The sequence below is a fragment of the Sorex fumeus genome, unplaced genomic scaffold (genome assembly GCF_029834395.1).
Source record: "Sorex fumeus unplaced genomic scaffold, SorFum_2.1 ptg000020l, whole genome shotgun sequence".
Lineage (NCBI taxonomy): Eukaryota > Metazoa > Chordata > Mammalia > Eulipotyphla > Soricidae > Sorex > Sorex fumeus.
This window is the reverse complement of record NW_026606077.1, coordinates 9735971-9753939: the sequence shown is the minus strand read 5'-3', so window position 1 is coordinate 9753939 and position 17969 is coordinate 9735971. Positions and strand designations below refer to the sequence as shown.

The window sequence follows — 17969 nt, the reverse complement described above, 5'->3', positions numbered from 1 at the left end:
CCACTGGCCCCACTGTAAATTGGTACTGCTAAGAGAATAGATTGAAAACCAATTTAATTTTAATCTAAGCAGTATCTAACCCAAAACACAAATCTACAGGAAAAAAACTGCATAATTCATTCAAAAGCCAAACAGAAAAAAAGCTTCTCCACCCCCCCAATTCTGAATTACCCACACCACTTCTCTTTTTCCAGAGCTCTCGGTTTGTTTCATATGTAGATAGGACACTCCATTCAAGCACAAACCTAAAAATCATTCTCTTTTCAGTTTTTTCTAAAAACTTGAAAGTTGGACTAAAAGGCTATCAAAGTAGGAGTGAATCATTCCAAATTAATTCTGAGGACTCATGCTACATCAATGAAATTATTCTATTTTCTGAGGTTTTGAATCCTTTTATTTTTAACTACAAAACAGTATCAGTAAATTATATGGTTGTATCATACAGCCTCATAATAAAACAGTATTTACATCATTCATTACAAACTATTCTAAACAGATCTAGAGAAATGCTTAGTCCAACACAGAGCTTTGGTTTCATTAGTATTATATAAATATCAACACTATTCAGAAATATTCATGTTAGCATACAAGTCAGAATATCCCAGATCATAAATATTCTGTGAAAATGTCTCTGTTTTTACTAAAGCCTGTCTCAAAATCAGTGTCATAACATTCAAGTCATGAGATTATAGAAGAGCCAAAACAGAGATTAAAAAAATAGAGAGAAATTATTATTAACAGAGTTCACCCCTTTGTCATTCTGAGTTTTACTTGCTAATAGTTATTTTTAGTTCTCTCACTTTTATGTGCTCCTGGATTATTTCAAAGTCTATTATGTAACTAACGAGGATCCACAAAATTTAACAATCTTCTGAAATAGAACAGATCGTGCTGAGGTGAAGAAACTTCGTCTTCTATAATCACCAAGTTCTGAGCACTGTACCTCTAAACAGCATTCTGAATGATCAAATATCTGCTATCTAACAATATCCATCATCCATTACAGCGACACTTGGTAGCTTTCAAATCCAACAAGTTTCAATTTTCTTCGCCCAAAATCAATGTTAAAAACCCAAACCTTGTGAACTGCAAGGTGAGGTCATACGCGCGGTCACATAAGCAGTGACTAGCTCAGTGTGTGGCCCTAAACTAGGTGCTCTGATAGGCCTAGAATAGGTGCAGCCACTAAGAACAGAAGTGGTGGAGGAAATGGCTCTGAGGGCTGAAGACAAGCTTTGGATCCAGGCGTCCCAGGCTGCTCCCTGGGACTGCCAGAACACTGTGCCAGACAGCCCCCAAAATGACACCAGTTCAAGGGGTAGAGCACAGCTAATATGGGTTAAGACCTTGAGTTTAATGCCCAGCACAGTTTCCCCAACAGTGCCACCAGCAGTGGCCCTTATATAATAATAATAATAATAATAATAATAATAAAAAAGTAATGACACACTCTTGGCTGTTCTTCAAAAATTTAAAGACTAAATTACCATGTGACCCTGAAATTCCATTTCTAGAAATATACTCCGAGGTACTGAAGAACTGAAAATAGGTAGTTCATATACACACACTGGAGAGATAGCACAGTGGGTAGGGCATCTGGCTTGCACGTGGCCGACCCAGGTTTGATTCCTCCGCCCCTCTCGGAGAGCCCAGCAAGAGTATCCCGCCCACACGGCAGAGCCTGGCAAGCTTCCAGAGGTATATTCGATATGCCAAAAACAGTAACAAGTCTCACAATGGAGATGTTACTGGCGCCCGCTCAAGCAAATCGATGAACAACGAGAGGACAGTGCTACAGTGCTATACACACACACACACACACACACACACACAGAGCAGTGGAAATAGCCCAATATCCACCAGCAGATGTGGTATAGGCATGAACTGTGCACTGGAATACAATGTTACAAAAGATGGATATGTACTCAGTAAAGCCAGTAGCAGAAGGTCACCCTGGGGGCTGGAAGGGCCAAAGAGACTGGGGTTTAGGCACTCACCTGGCACATGGGCTGAGCAGACTCTATCCCAGAACCTAGATAGTCAGTCCCCCAGGTACCTACGCGGGGGGTCATTTCCATGCACAAAACCAGGCGCAATCCCTGAGCACCACCAGAAGCAACCTCTGAGCACAGAGCCATACATAAGCCCTCGGCACCTCCGGTTGTGGCCCAAACCCAAACAAACCAAAAGAAAAGCAAAATGATCACCGATAATCTGTATAATCCAATCATTAAACCCAGAGAATGGATAAAATCATAAGCATGATAAAGACTAGTGGGGGGAGTGAACAAAAAAGAGAAAAGAAAGGAAAATTGTTTGATGGGTTTATTTTTGGATTAATGAAAATGCTTTGGGGTTCATGAAACCAAAAAGGTGGAGGTCACACAATATTGTAAATGTACTAAATAAACATCACCAAACTGCAACCTTTTTTTTTGGTTTTGGGGCAACATCTAGCAATGCTTAGGGTTTACCCCTGGCTCTGCACTCAGGGATCACTCGGGGGACCGTATGGGGTGCCAGGGATCAAACCCGGGACAGCCGCATGGAAGGCAAATGCCCTACCCACTGTATTATCACTTAGGCCCCTAAATCTTTATTTATTTACTTCTTTTGGGTTTGGGGCCATGCTCAGCCAGGGTTTACTCCTGGCTCTGCACACAAGCGCACTCCTGGTGGTGCTTAGGGGACAGATCATATGGGGTACCAGAAGCTGAACTTGGGTTGGACAAGTGAAAGGCAAGAGTCCTACCTGCTGTACTATGGTTCTACAGTCACTTTTAAAATGAACAATCCAGTGACACTTATTTAGCATAAATACTTAACTGCATGTTATATGGATTTGACTTTTGACTTTAATTAAACACTGTAATCATTCCATTTTCTGTCATATTAGGATACACACTGCACACAGACAATGAGTAAAAGGTTCAAGCAATCTTGTAAGGCAACACTGTTACCATTTTGCAAAAGAAAAATTGAAGTTTGACTTGGTCAGTACCCCAGGACTATTAAATCAGGACTGATTTTAGTTCAGGTGCTTAAATCTAAATTCCTTATTATCTTACAATTTTCGAAGAGAGGTTAGGTTACTTAAATCTCTTGGGAGAAGGTGACTTGGGAATCGTCCCTTGTGGATTAAATGCTAGGGCCACCATACCCCCTTTTACCCAACCCAATTGTTGCACCTGAACTTGGACATGAAGTGAGCTACCCTCTAAGACTCACTGTTGTGGAAAGGGTTCTTTCAGCAACACAAGGGAAAAAAGAAATCCAGAAACAGCAGTGACTATAACTTGTTGAGTATGAATGGGCAGAACACCCATTACTGATGGAATGGAAACAGTACTTGAAAGAATTCAGCAGAACTGTCTGGTCTCAGCGCCTCAGTTCAAATCTTTCAAAGCCCATGGGAAACATCACCTTCTCAGAGGCCCAGCATCTTCTAGTCTAACAGGAAACTTTTCATTCTCTTTCTCTTTGGTATTAATTCACCGCTGACTCATGATGCTGATTTACACACCAAATAGTCTGCCACTAAACAGGCTGCCAAGTTTTGGTGTGTTTTACAATGTGGGCAACTGAACCCAGAAGCTCACACAGGCTTGGCATGATCTTCACTATGAGACACATCTCCACCTAAACTGCAAGGATTTTAGGAACAGGAATCATGGGGCCAAGGAGAAGGCCCAGTGGATTGCACGTATGCTTTGCAAGCAGCAGTGCAGGGTTAAGTCTCCCAGCACGACCCAGGCCAATGAGCATGGAGTTGGAACTGGACCCTAGTGCCACCGGGTGTGGCACAAAATCTCCCGTAAAAGCAAATAAAAGGGGGGAGGGGCAGAAAGATACCATAGGGCTTAAGGTACTTGCAGGCTTTGTGGATGAAGTCAGGGAGTCATTTGGATCTTGGACCACCTGGTATATAGCCCCTGTGCACAGGTAGGAGTAACCCCTGAGCACGGCCGGGTGAGGCCCAAAAACCAAGACAGAACCAAAAAAAATCTGGCTGTAACAAAAGCCATCCTGAGGTGTGCAAGCATGACAGATGAAGGAAAAGGAAGCAGGAACAGTGACACGAGGAAATGTGCACAATACTCCAGACAGACACTTTTCTGAACGTTTGAATCACTCTGGCAAGGTTGAAAAGATGTCTGAAGGAACAGAAACAATCACCGTGTCACCTCCCCAAACATCAATGTTGTTCATCCTACATTTATGAGTCAAACTCAGCAGCAAGCCCAGAGTAGGCACTCAATAAATGTTACTTTGAATTGAATATTTAATTCCCCCTCTTTTTAGAATAATACCAAGTTCTTTCCCAGTATTCATTAACAGAGTTTTCAATTCATAAGCTAATAATGTTTTCCAAGGATTTGTAAGAGGCTAAATCACCATGAAAATTATCATTTCAACTAATACATATTATATTAATTGGAAGTTTAATTTTTCATGTCATGCTCTCCTAGTTGACAATATCCTTGTTATGTCATTAAACTATAATTGTGTAAATCTGCTTCAACAAACAATAACTGAACCATCAATAAACTATTATGGTTTCCATAATCCCTAGCAAAGATTAGTTTCAACATCATCATCATACATTAGTAGAAACATGTCCCAAATCTCCTGGTGAAGCCGAAGAATTAACTTTGCTTCGTCATCCCTGCAATCCCTGCATTTAAGTGCTCAATACTTTCAGACTCTAAACTTTAATCACACTGTTAGGAACAGCACAAGGAAATCTGATCCCTTGTAAAACAGAGGATTTTGGAGACAAGATGAAAAGTCAGTTAAAGTTGTCAAGTGTTTGAAGCCAGGGTACGCTGATTAGTAATGACGATATTATAACTAAGCACTTTCACTTAAGAAATAATCAACTAAATTTAGAGTGACTTTTTGTTTTTCAGGCGGAGGGGGCAGGCTTTTAAAATTTCCCACTTAATCCCAGATTTCTCCCTAATTACAAATTAGTTTCAGCTGGGTTCTAATGACAACGCCTGAGAACAATAACATTATTGGGGGAAACATTATGAGGGGGGGAAAAAAATCTAACAACTGAACTTTTAGACATGGCTTTTAATATACAGATCATTTCAAAATTTTGCTTCAATTTTATTAGCTTCTTCAAATAAGATATCCTATGTAGCCTGAAAACAAATTCGTATTTCTTTTTTTTTTAAGAAAAATTAAGCAAATTATACATCTATTTTTGACTCAGTGGATGTTTTTTATTTTGGGGCAGGTGGTCACTCCCATCTAAAAATCTCCCAACCCCAAAACTTCCGGCCACCCAAACCCCACCCCCACCCTGATATTGCCAAGCCCCCTCCAATCTAGAGCCCTGCCCCTGCCCTATCAGCCCTGGATCCGACCCCATACAGGGGAAAATAAAAAGGTGAGAAAATTATTCTCATTTGTTTCTAATAATATCAAAGAATCAGTATCTGGAATTTGATTCAAGAAGGAACTGTGCTGTGAGGAGCCTTATCTAGAAAGTGTAGGGACCAAAGCCAGCATGAGATACCAGGCGGTTACATAAACCAAATCTCAGTTTTCTAATCTGTACAAAATAAGAATACATCCCTGCTTCGCAGAATTGTTAAGGATAATTGATACAACAAATATAACAAAAAAGCAGGCGTGATGGCAGCTACATCGCAGAAACACAATAAAATGCCAGCTCATAAAAGGAGAAAAGGGCAATGCACTCAGCTGGAGACCTGTAAAACCTAATCTGGCTGAACTTCTGTCTCAAACACCATTTTCTCCTAACAGATGAGGAAGTCGGCACCTGGCTCTGTTACAACCACAGAGAAGTCAAAATCAAGACCGAGCACAGAAAAGCAAAACGAGATTTGCGGTGGTGCAGACAGGGTCAAGACGAGTATATTTTACCCTTAATCATGTATCTTTTAAAAGCCAATAAACCTTTTAGAAGATAATACTAAAAAGTATAACTTCTTGACCTGAGGGTAGGAAAAGTTTTAAAATAAGGCACCAAAGGCACTAACCTAAAGAAAAGACCAATAAATGTAACTCTATTAAAACTAAGAACTTCTCTTCATTAAAAAGACACTATAAAAGAAACTGAAAGAAAGTGAAAGAGTGAGCCAGACTAGAAGGCATTTGCAACATACAACAAAGGATTTGTATCCTAAACAGCAACAAAAAAAGGGGGCAGGAAGGGGAGACTCACACAGCCTCACCCTGCAACTCTACAAATGAGGAAATCTAAATAGCCAACAAATACATGAAAAGCTGTTCAACCTGATCATTCATCAGATAAACGGAAAGTTTATCAGATTGGCTGGTTTGAAAAACTAGCAAAACTCCGACTTAAAAGGAATCAGAAGCCTTGAAAACTCACATACATTAATGAAGGGAGTGTAATTTGATAGCACACTGAGGAACGGTGTGACTTGTTTGTATCCTGAGAGGTGAAGAAAAGTAAACCTCCACTAGGGCCACCCAAACCCTGACATTTGAGAAGTAGGTGGGCAGCAGGTGATGGGTTGGGGGGACACTCACAGCGGCTTTGTGCCCAACTGCCTCAAACTGGAAACCGGTCAAGTATCTAGCCACAGGGATAATAGCAAAAACTGTGGAAGGTACTTAAATTAGATTGTGGGATTGTGCTTAAAGGTGCTTAAGGAATGCAAATTGAAGCATCCTAGGGAAGAGAGTGTCCTTCACACTTCGCCCTTTCAGGCCTCATCCACTCTTCTACAAGCAAAGACTGATCATTATTGCTCCCTCATCCCTGCTTCCATAAAAATGGAAAGTTTCCTTCTCCCTCACTTCACACAGCGCATGGGGAGAACCGTGCACCTAAGACTGAAACACCTAACTTCTCGACCTGAGGGTAGGAACCTGAGCATCTGATAAAGCATGATCAGGGCCGGAGCAACAGTACAGTGAGTAGGGCAAGTCTAGGGCACTTGACATGCATGCCACTGACCCAGGTTTGATCCTGAGCATCATGACATAGGGTCTCCAAGTACTGCCAGAATTGATCCTTCAACACAGTACCAGGATTTAGCCCTGAGCACCACCAGGTATGGCCCCCAAACAGAAAAGAAAGAAAAGGAAGGAAGGAAGGAAGGAAGGAAGGAAGGAAGGAAGAAAGAAAGACAGACAGACAGACAAGACCACTTTTTGTTAAGTCATCTCCTAACTATGAAAGCCTGGGAAAGTTTCTGAACAACAGTAAATTTGCCAAACTTTCTAAACTATTTCCCCCAAACTCACCCTATTTCAGCTTCATTCATGTAAAACGTTTTACAATTTCTGCTCCAAGCAGTGCATGAGCTAAACATCTGGTATAAAGGCAAAGACATGGTATCCAGTCTACTAAGAGCAAGGCTATGACTGGAGGCCAGATTTCTCCTGACCACACCGAGCACCCGCCAGCCAGCCTCTCCCCTAAACTTCTGCAATGTTCACTATTCTCAGGGGCAGGACGACAGCCCAAGCCATACAGAGCATGCCTAGCACATGCAAGGTGGAGTTCAATCCTAAGCACTGCTAGAGATCGTCCCTACTATAGGAAAAAAAAATAAAATAAAACATGGTTGGAGAGTCCTACCCACTGGGCTCAGGCTTTCTTGCAAGAGACCTGGGGACAATCCCTGGAGCACTGTCAGGAATGACAAGCACCAAGTCAGGGTCGCCCCTGAACACTGCTGGGTGTGGCCCCCAAACAAAAAAAAAAAAAACCAAAAACAAAAATAGGAAAAAACAAAAAATAAAAACTTTCCACATCTTCTTTTTCCCCCCAATCATCCATTCACCAACTCAAACTTCCACTCTAAGTTTCAGGTAAGACTCTTACCCTTGGGCCAAGAAAGGGGATGCACTGGAGCTTATTATTGCTGAAATGGGCAAAAATTTGCTAAGTATAGAAAAGATTGTTCCAAGCCCCAGGAGAGCACCTACCCAGCAGTTCAAAAAACCCCTACACACACACACACACACACACACACAGACCCCACACACAGGTCAAAGAGCATCCAGGCAGCACTACCTTTTGGGATCACAGCCTCATGTGCAGTGTGTGAAAGGTTGCAACGAAGGTGTGTGGCCCTGAGTGAGCAGCACAACCAAGATCCCCGCGAGCACTGTGAAACTGTATGTAAGCACCAAAGCCAAATGCACAATCCTGGCCACTAATGCCACAGTAACAACAAAAGGAGGGGCACAGAGAAGTTTCCCAGGGCCAGACAGAGCGCAGCAGCATGCAGGTTCAATCCCTGGCACCCTGCAAATCCCAAGCACAGAGACAGGAGGGGTCGCCCCTGAGCACCACTCAGGGGGCCCAAAAACAAACTGAAGAAGTGGAAGACTCCCAACCTGCGTGGGATTTTTATGAATAAAAGATTGGGCTGGGGAGAAAGTACAGTGGGTAGAGCAAATGCCTTACATGCAGCTGCACCAGGTTTGATCCCTAGCACCCTATAAGGTCCTCCCAGAGTCCTGCCAGGAGTGATCCTCCAGTGTAGAGCCAGGAGGAAGCCCTGAGCACTGCTGGGAGTGGCACAAAAAAAAAAAAACAGAAAACAAAAATAAGACTGAAGTGTTTTATTTCAGGACGATTCTAGACAATCTATGGAACACAAATAAGACAGGGAGAATGCATTATACTCATAGTCCTAGAAAAAAACAAAAGTAAGCCAAAACATACATCTTTTATGGAATGTCACAAAACTAACACTATCCCAATACCAACACACTTAATTCCCTTTTGCCACTTTCACTCTCTGTGCCTACATGATAAATTTCCTAAATCTCCTCTTCCACCTCCACCCCAAATGCACCAAGTTCAAGGCTTCTATCTTCCTGTTTTCCACCTCTGTAATTCTTTATCGCTATCTTCTCACAACCTCAATACTCTCTCCCAATCGAGGGCTTAAACTTCTTCAAGAAGCAGAGGAAGCCATTTGTAATCTAGCCTCTCCTCCACCAAAACCAAAGTACACTCAACACTGAAAAACAACACTCCCAAGGTAAGGCACCAGCCTCTTTCTGAAAGTAACACTCTGCCCACCCCTCAAGACTCCAGTTTAAGCTTCACCCACGAAACTGACATTCGGTCAATCGTGCCTCTAAATTAATGCCTGGGGCGGGCAGGGGGTTGATCTTCACTCCTGGTCCACTCCACCAAAGCGCTTTCAGCCACACCTGCCTCCTTTTCCAGCTCCCCTGAATCCCTGCCACCGACAGACGTGCGCGACCAGATCGCTTGGCAGGTTTCAAGCACCCTCCCTTCTCCACCCTTCACCTTTCGACCTCCTCCGCTGTTGGAACTTCCATCCCCAAGTTTCTTCCAAAGTGCGTGGTGGTGCCCCCTCTACCTCAACACAGCCCCCCCACCTCCTTCTCAACACCGCCCCGATGCCACGACTCCTCGCGCTGCTCTCAACTCTGCCATCCACCACACCCAAGCCCATCCTTAACTTGCCCCAGATACCCACAGGCTCATCCTTCCCCATCCTTTCACCCACGCCCACGTCGCCCCTGGCTCCCCGCACCGACATCGCCACAACTGTACCTCCCCCTACTCTCCCCGGGGGTACCTGCTCCCACACCTCCAATTTCTGCTCCCATTCACCGCCTCACCAGTCCCCCAGACACTCCCCGAGCCACCCCGCCGCTCACTGCCCCGCCCCCACCGTTCCTTCCAGGTCGCTCCCAGGCAAAAATCTCCCCCGCCGCCCGACCACCGAGCCCCGCCCCCGCCGCGGCCCGGCCACGCCCCCCAGCCCGGAGCCCCGCCCCGTGCCCTAGAGGCCCTGGCAGGGGCGGGGCCTCTCCCTCCTCCCTAACCCCCGCCCCCTACCGTCACGCTCAGGGGCAGCCTGACCCCGAGCGGCCCCGCGGTGACCCTCGCGCAGAGGCCTGTGGGAGGGGCGTCACAAGCCCCGATTCCACCCCCCCGCCCTCCGCCCCCCTCCCGCTCAGTCTCCTCCCCCTGGGAGCGCGCGGGGTGGGTGACAGACCTGGCTGCGCGCCACCGCCACCGCGCCTGCCAGGGGCGCCGCCGGTGCCTGCCAGAGAAACCGCGGCCGCCGCCCGGAGGAGGTGCCGTCGCCTCCGCCGCCGCTGCCGCCGCCGCCAGGGGTAGGAGCTAAGCCGCCGCCATTTTGTGTCCCCCTGTTGTTGTCGTTGACATGAATCCGACATGACACTGATTACAGCCCAATGGAGTCTCATTAAACCCGAGCCGCGGCCCCGCCCCGGCGCTGCTCCATTGGACGAGACGGCAGACACTGGGGGCCCCTCGTTGGCCTACAGGTCTGCCCGTCACGCGTACACTCGCCACTCTGCAGCCCATTGGGGCAGACTCCTGCCGGTCATCTCGCCTCCGCATAGACACACCCCTCGACCCACATTCCCCCCCTTCGGCACCGCCCCAGGGGCGGGCCCACTGCCAGCGCCAATCAGCAGGCCCCTGGGCCCGCCCCTGCCGGGTGCCTATTGGCCCAGCCGCCCTTCGCTCTCGCAGGCAGCGCGCCACCTCTACTTCCACCTACCCGCCTCCTCCACGTCTGGAAAGGGATTGGGTCAGCGCGCAGGAGAGGCGCCGGGCCCTATTGGCTGGGGGCCACGCCAATCAGGGCCCTGCTCCCTCTCCCCTCCCCCACGCCGCCCCAAACCCCTAGCCCGCAGCTAAAGTTTGTGTGAGAGCTGATCGCTGGCGGCGGCCGCAGGATGGAAGGGTGGGCGCGGGCGGGCGCGCGCGAGCGGGCACGCGAAGTTAAAATTCGAGGTTCTCCGTCGCCAGCTCCCGCGGCGGAGCGCGCGGACGGGCGCGCCGCCCGGAGCGTTCCATCCCGCCCCCTCCTCCACCCTCCTGCGTCCCGTCCTGGGCGACTACTCGCCCGCCCCCTGGCTTGCATCCTTACCCCCGCACACCCCCTACCCTGCAAGCCCCCGGCCGGGTGCAGGCAGAACGGTCTCGCTGCAGCCTCCTCACCGTCCCGTGCCGAAGGGAAGCAAGCCCCTGCCCGCCGGGCGTGCACCCCCCCCCCCCCCCCCGGCTCCACACTCGCCCGTGTCTGCAAGCACGTGCACCGTTCGCCGCTGCCTCCAACCACCCGGGTCCCCGGCTAACCTCGTCTGCAGCCCGGCCAATCGTTTGCTGCCCTTTGTTGCTGCAGCCCGGGTCTTCCCCGCTGCCTTCCTCAGCCTCCGCCTCGTCCTTTGCCAGCCGCCCGGGTCCGCAGCGCCGCGCTCCCCCCGCCCGGGACCCACCGCCGCCGCCGCCTCCTTCTCCTCCTCCGCCTCCTCCTCCTCGGCTCCGGGCTGCAGCGCACAGAGCCCGAGGCAGCGCCGCCCAGCCCCGCTCCCCCCGCGCCGCCAGCTAGCCCGCCCGGCCCGGCCGGGGGCGCAGCCCGGACCCCGCCCGCCTCTGTCCCCGCCCCGGGGGTACCTGCCTCCGCCCTGGGGGGCTCCGCTCGCCGCCCTCGTGGGAGGCGGAGATGCCGGTGTCCGTGGGAGGATGGGGACGCCTGGGCCTTTGGGGGCGGGAGTGTGCCCGCCGGAGCCGGGACTGAGAGGTGCGGTCCTCGCCCACGAGCCCCCCTCCCGCTGCCGTGGCCCAAAACTTGTCCCGCGCCCCGACCTCGCACCCTGGGGCGGTCGCGGCGGTGCAGGGATGGGGACGCCCGGGGAGCCGGGGCTCCCCTGATCTGGAGGAAGAGGAGCCGTGACATTCAGTGACTGCGGACAGGGCACAGCGGCGGCATCCCTGGTGGGAGTGGGGATGCCAGGGGCGCGCTGGAGGGGCCGCTACCCGCACGGTGCCCTCTCCGGCCTGCTGGAGCGGGCAGCCCCCGAGCAGAGGTGCTGGGGAGGGCCGAGGGGTGGGGCCCTCCCCCACCCACCCACCCACCCAGCCAGCACTTGAAGGCAGGCTGATGGCGAAGTTCAGTTTTCCAGGCTTCCCCTGGGCCCCCTGAGTTCCTGAGGCCCACATGAAGGGGGCTGGGGGGGCTCCTCTGGCCGCCCAGCCCGGGCCATTCTGCTGCTCACTTGCCCCCCAGCGTCCTCCGAACCCTCAAAAGTGGGTCTGTCCTGCATCACCGAGAATAAGTGGGGCGCGGGGGCGGGGGGCGATTCGGTAAATAGGCCAAGGAGGGTCGAGGAATGGCTGCTGCAGAGTTGGAGAGCGAAGTTTCCCCGGGGCGCCGCTGCTTCCGGAGGGGAGAGCTGTGGTTTGCCCTAGAGCCAAGTTCCAGGCACGCTGGCCCAGTGGACGGCCACCTGTTGGCCGGGAGCGCCCTGAGCCGCGGCTACCTTGGCCCGGGTGGGAGTGACACGAGGTGTCCCGGAGAGGAGGCCCTGGGCTTCCTCCCTTGCTGGGCTCCTGGGTCCCGGGCCCTGCCGGCAGCTGCAGCAGGTAGGGAGCGGCTGGGCGCAGGGTCCCTTCTATAAAGGTGGCCCACTCACTGTCTCGGCTGTGTCTTCACCACCAACTGAGCCTCTTGGCAGCAAGGTGAGAAAGGGGCGAAGACAAAGGGCACAGAGTGGATGAAAGCATTGAAGAAGGGAGAGGGGGAGCCCAAGAGTTGTAATACTGCACTCAGAACTGTCACGGGTTCCATTATACACCCCTTTTATAGGTGTTTTATTGCTTTGTTGTGAGTTTTTAAAAACACAAACCTCTCTAGGTTGAACCTTGGCTTTCACAGGCTCAGCCCAGGAAACAAAACACAGGGAAAGCCAAGCCACCCACCACACGGTTAGCCACTTCAGAGTGTCATGATAAAAGGCAGGTTGAACTTCCTTAGTCTCTTTAACGACCCCTCACGCCCCCTTTTAGCATCTTCAGTAGCTCACGCTCAAGGTGACTTTACAAGCCATTAGTTCATAACTCAGTCTTGTTCGTTAAGTATTTCCAAGAAAAAGACATATTTATAAGGAAGCTTTTTAAATAATGCAGGTGCTGGGACTTCTGTTCTCCGAGAAGTTATTAAGTGAACTTGAAGCTACATTAGCCTTCCCCCACACACACACACACACACAATCCATGGTCCACCCAGATGCCCTTTATTTTGTAAGTTGGATTTGAGTCCCCCAATTGCATTTTATCTTAAGCAGTAAAAATAAACCATGTCTTAATTAGAAACAAGTTTCAAAACCCCAAATCTGTATCAAGTAAGCTAAAGAAACAACCAAAGGCATAAAAACCCCAAATCCCTGCCTAGAAGAGTCAGCAGCAGCAGACTGGAGAATGATGAACATCTTGCACGTGTTATCACTAATGTGCATCAAGATATGAGACCGCGCATGAGAGGAAAGGGTCGCTTTTGCCTAAACGTGGCTCCAGCAAGCCCAGAGGTCGGCGGCCACATAAGAGAGCGTTCTCTTTATCCAGCATCTCCATGTGAAGGGGTGGGGGCATCTTCACAAATACAAAGTTCTCCAACAGGGCAAGGCAATGAATAGGAATGCGGTCCTTGGCCACTACTGTGCCCCTCTGAGAAAACCTAGCTCTTCCCACTCCTGGGACTGGAAACAGACACAGTGATCCTCGGTGCTTACTCCTAGATTGCTCTCTTATCTGTGGTATCTTGAATTGTCTGCTCAGCTAAACAGCTCAATTAAGTTATCCTAGTAAAGCCATGGTGCAAAATTTGCGTACTGCCTGCGCAGAAAGATTATTGGATCCCAGGGCTCATCTGACCAATCCTTTTCCCTTCCCCTCACAGTTGCCAATGATCACCACTGGCCAAAGCTACTGTGACCCAGATCAACGTGGCCCACACAGCAGAGGCATCAGATGGTCTGGGAAGGAGACCCACAGATCTGTTTTCACTCCGTCTTTTCACTCGGTAGATTTGGGCTCCCAAATCTACACTTGACTCGAATCCCAGGACTTGACTTGGAGCTTTATGTTACTGAGTTTGAAACCCACCTGCCTCGACTTAACCCTCCTCTTTTCTAACAGGAAAGGCACGCTGCTGTAGTGAGTACTGGTTAGAATCCTAGATAGTCCTCAGTCCTCAGATGATTCCATGGACTGACTGACTTGTCCTGGTGATGTCGGTGGGCCCCACGGGTGACTTATGTTAATCCCCGCCACCCGATTGCTCGAGAAGCCCGCGTTCCCTCTGGATGCGTTACTCTCTCTCTCTCTCTCTCTCTCTCTCTCTCTCTCTGCTTATCCCTTTCTCTCCCTCTCCAAAAGCCTCCAAATAAAACCTGTTACTTCACTGCTCGTCTACTCCTGAAATTCTTTTCTGCGAGCGAGACAAGAACCCCAGAAACCTCGGGTAAGGCTTGGGACTGGTCTCTCCTTTCCTGCAAAGAGCAAATTCTCGCCCCAGCTTGAGTCCGTGGCTCCCCGAGCAATCGGGTGGCGGGGATTAACTCCCGTGCTGAGAAGATCAAGCGGACTTCAGGTGTGGCTTGACGGCCACCTCGTGGGGCTGGCGGGGCTCAGGCCCGTGCCGAGCAGGTGCTCACTGCAGACTTTACCAGTCCTAGCCTACCCAGGGTTCCGGGTGGCAGAGGCGGGTGAGGAGAAAGTGGCTGTCTTTCTCCTCCCCACTTCACATAAGTCACCCGTGGGGCCCACCGACATCACTGGAACCCTGAGCAAGATTTTTTTTCAAAAAAATGCAAAGGTGCTTCAGGAATCGAAGGGGACCTGAGGGTTTGATCTTTAGGTTTGTTTGCTTGCTCCGAGACAAGTCAGACAAACAACCTGATAAGAGGTATCCCTTTCACACACACAAGTCCTGACGGAAACTGAGTGAGGAGCTAGTAAGAGGAAGCAGGCCACTGAACTGATTTGGTCAGGTCTCAGCCTCCATGAACTCTATTTTGATTCATTCCATGAATCGCTTTAAAAACATCTGGGACGGGGGTGGGGACCAGAGGGAAAGCATTGCAGGTAGGGCCCTTGCCTTGTATGTGGCCAACCTGGGTTTGATCCCCTGGGCCCCATATGGTTCCCTGAGACCCACCAGGAGAGATCCTTGAGGGCAAAGCCAAGAGTTAGCCCTGAGCACCACCAGGTGTATCCCAAAAACCAAAGTAAATTAATTCAAGTAGAAAACATGTGTGGGGTTAGCTCGGTAGGACGGCATTCACTTCACATGAGCTCCTGGCTGTCCCCGCCCCCACCCCACCCCCCACCGCCACACAGCGTGTGTGTGTGTGTATGTGTATATGTATATATATATATATATATATGGAATACATGCCCTTCCAGCTGCCACATGGAGGGTTGGGAATGCAGTTCAACTGCAGAGCACTTGCCTTACAAATGTGTGAAGCCCTGGGCTTGAGCCCCGACACTGAAAATAAATAAATTAAAGGGGACAGAATCCAGCAGCTACACGGAATCTTCTTTTTTCATTAGCAGGAAACTGTCCCCACAGGTCAGCGTCTAATTCTGTCAGTCAGCGACAGAAGTCTGACGGTGACCAGTCAACCCTTAGCGTTACACTGGCGAGCAGAGTCAGGCTGGAGCTGTGTGACCCAAGTCATCTGAGAGAGCATGTTCTGCAGCTGCCAACTCCTTCGTGCTGTTCTCTTTTAAAATCTTTAATGTCTTTTAAATGCTTCCCCAATCAATATAAATGCCCTGGTGTGCCTCTCAGGCTACAGACATCAGCACCCGATGTCTCATCTTGAGCTTCTCCTAGCCTGGCACATTCCTCCATGCCCAGAACTCAGTGGTCCCCTTCAGCCATGCCGCACTCCCTCCCTTTCCCGATGAAGACACTGAAGAACATCTCCAAACCCCTGCCATGCGAAGGCCCCTGCCCTCACACACAGCTCACACACTTGGAGCTTACCTTGACTCCGGCCCTGGCACTCGTTAAACACTAGTTATTATCTAGTTGAAATACAGAATAAATAAAAGCAGTTACCATATTCTGTTGTCACATTTTGCCCGTCTGCTTTCCTAATTAGCTTTTCTAATGCGTAGACCAGCTTGTTCATCTGTGTAAGTGCCCTCGTGCAGGACACCTAGAAACTACTTAAATAAACAGCCCTGCCAGAGACTTCCCCACCTCCTGGCACACATTAGAATCACCCGAGGAACTTTCGAACCAGGGAATATTTAAGCCCCACCTGGGATCACTTAACATAAGACTATCTGGAGATGATTCCCATTCATGGGTACTGTTTAAATACCCAGGCAGACAAAGTGGAGAACCTTTGCTTTATATTCCAAAATGCGCCCCCCCTCCCATAAGAAACTCTCAAGGCAAGTGACTGGTAAAAGAAGATTGAGTTTCTTTTGTTGTTGTTTGGTTTTGGTTTGGGGACATACCTGCATGGATCCCCTGAGCACCACTAGGGGTGACACCCTCTATCCCCCAAGCTATAAGCACTGAGTCTAAAGTAGCAGGGGGCCACCAGGCAGGGCTATACCTGGCCTTGGTCCACTGATCTAAGTCAGGGCCTCATGTATGTCAGACAAATGCTCTGACCAGAAAAAAAGAACTTTTGGGTGGAGGCAGAAAGGGGGCATTGGGACCATACCCAGTGATGCTCAGAGCTTACTCCTCGCTCTGTGCTCAGAGATCACTTTTGGTGGTGCTCAGGGGACCCTATGTGGTGCCAACAGTAAGGTAGGCGCCCTAGCTCCTGTGCTGTCTGTCTGGCCCAGAATGTCAGACTTTATTCTTCTTCCCTTGATTGTTGTTCTTGGCATTGCTCTAGTGTCTGGAGCCCACACATTTGTTGTAGTACCTGGGATCACAATGACAGTGCCAGGATTGAATTTAATTGAGCAACATCCCCAGGCCCAGAACATCAGAATTTTATTCCTCTCCAGCACACATATGTACCCTTAGGCCAATCACTGAGTGGCATTGTCTTAAATTTTAGGGGTTTTGGTTTCTGTTTGGGGGGTTTTGAGGGAAAGGGTTGCATCCAGCCAGGCTCAGGACTTACTTCTAGCTCTGTTCTCAGGGATCACTTCCGGCAGGGCTTGGGGGATTATATAAGGTGCCTGGGATTGAACCAGGGTTGGCCATGTGAAAGGCAAACGCCTACCTGATATCTATCTCTCTGTCCCTAATTTTAGGCTTTTTGAACTATAAACCCCATGTGGGTTTAAAAGTGGCACAATAGTAGATACTCAGTAGATATTTGATTGAGAGGAGAGGGGGTCGGGTTGTGGCAGGGGCACACCTGGCGATGCTCAGGGGTTACTCTTGACTATGCATTCAGGAATTACTCCTGGCAGTGGTCTAGTGCTCAGGATCAAACCTGCGCTGACCATGTGCAAAGCAAGCACCCTATCTGCTGCATTATCTCTCAAGTCCCCCCCACCCCCCAAACAGCAGTTTAACTCTGCACTCAGAGATCACTCCTGGCAGGGCTCGGGGGACCGTATGGGATCCTAGGGATGGAACCCATGTTTGCCACATGCAAGGCAAAAGCCCTACACCCTGTACTATCACTCTGGCCTCTCAGAAGTAGATATTTGAAATATTTCACATGATCTCTAAAGTTTTGGTCAGTTACCCACGCTAGGTTGTTTCACTCGGGGAACCCCGGGGGGGGGTGTGCGGGTGAGACCCCTACCCATCCCAAGGAACCCAGCCCCAGCAGCCAAAAACCTCCAGAACTCAACCACCCCCATGTCCAAGGCCACTCTCCACACATTTGGCTGAGCCTCACCCACGAGTGAAACTTTTCCTGGACCATGCGCAGCCGCATTTGACACTTCATAGGACACACCCTACCCATACACCAAAAGTACAGCACCACTTTTGATGGGATTCAAAGTAGGAAGCAATCAACCTTAGAGGGAAGTATTATATTATTTCAGTTCTGCTTTGGGACAGGGATTGGGGTACAGGATGGAAGCACCTGAAATATGGTGGTGGGAAGGTGTTTGGTGGTAAGATTGGTGTTTGAATATTAAATGTAATCAAATATTGTGAACTACTTTATAAAATTAAAAATTAAAAAAAAAGTTTTGGTCGGTTAGTCCTCAA

At 49.5% G+C, this 17969-nt stretch overlaps 1 protein-coding gene across 7 annotated transcripts in view; it reads right to left on the bottom strand.

Annotated features, from left to right (window-relative positions):
* The window catches only part of KAT6B (lysine acetyltransferase 6B), a 215264-nt gene extending 203931 nt beyond the window's left edge, over nucleotides 1-11333 (bottom strand). For 5 of the 7 annotated variants that reach the window (XM_056113312.1, XM_056113317.1, XM_056113318.1 and 2 more), the window contains exon 1: nucleotides 9999-10186. The gene's annotated coding sequence lies outside the window, so the exon portion shown is untranslated. Of the gene's footprint in view, nucleotides 1-9998; nucleotides 10187-11113 lie in introns of those variants that run through there. The other 2 variants (XM_056113313.1, XM_056113316.1) reach the window with 1 other exon arrangement.
* Between the last annotated feature and the right edge of the window lie 6636 nt (nucleotides 11334-17969).